Raw genomic sequence first — 1263 nt, forward strand, 5'->3', positions numbered from 1 at the left:
ACTTGAACATGATAATACTAATGCAAAAATATAATGATTAAATGAATAAAAATGCAAATTTATCTGAATATCCATAATTATAATGGGTATTTTAAAATATATTCTGAGAAAAGATAAACCACAGTATTTGTTAGCATATGAAAGCTTAGGAAAGAGTTGATAAAATATCTATCCGAAACAACTACAGAATCATTTCTTTCACCAAAAAATGAACATACTTTTAATCATGTACAATCAAACATAACTGAAAACAAAGAGGGATTATATTCAGCTACAAGTAACAGAAAACACCCATATTTTTCTTGATATGAGGAAGGGGCTTCTTCTCATATAGAAGGAGTGGGGTCAAGGCAGCCACTGCACAATGCAGCAAACTCCCATGTCATTGTTCATCGCTGCACCATTGTGAATGTCATGGTGAATCAGGAAAACATACTCACCAGCAATGTTAACAGCATAAGGTGTTTCCTACACAAGTTAGACATGATGAAGCTATAATCTACAGAAGAGGGTAATCAAACAATACTCCAAACCATGAAATTCTGAATTATTTTCCAAGTGGACACAGAAGGCTTCACAGAAAAATTCAAACTATAACAGATTTTGATGTAGAATTGTGAAGACATCAGAGGAAAACTACACTTCTGATAATAGAAATCAAACAGTTGGTGGTGGTTTTGAGGATACTCTTGAATACAAAGGCACAGAATCTGGAAAATAGGATGAAAGGTGGTGTCCTCAAACCTCCTAGGTATCTGTCTCTCTACCAGCGTGGTGGCTCCAAAATCTGAAGTATGCCTTCTTCTCATCTGCCTTTAAATTGTACACAGGTGACGCTATTGGTTAATTCTAACATTGAACCACAAAGGGGATAGATTGTGGAAAATCTAGGTCCTAATATTACTCACAGGCAGGATATCTCCAACTCTAGATTTTTTTATCCTATCACAAGTCTCTCTTCTTCAAAGTCTATTCACCAAATACCAGTCAGAAGGAATGAAGAAGCAAATGGAAAAACATAATTTACGTGAATGTACACCCTTTGACAACCTTGCCATACAGAAAAAATTATTCCAAGTGTTTAACAGTATGGAAAATGGAAAAAGGCTCCTATACTCACCACCACCCAGAAAAGATCTTCCTGTAATAAAGGTACAGTATATATAACAGATTAAGGATATCCAAGAACTGCCACCCAAGGCCAGTAGGAAAATCTCAACAAATACCAAGCCTAATTGCCTATTAGAACTACACCTTATGGGG

This window comes from Orcinus orca, chromosome 3 (assembly GCF_937001465.1).
Source record: "Orcinus orca chromosome 3, mOrcOrc1.1, whole genome shotgun sequence".
Lineage (NCBI taxonomy): Eukaryota > Metazoa > Chordata > Mammalia > Artiodactyla > Delphinidae > Orcinus > Orcinus orca.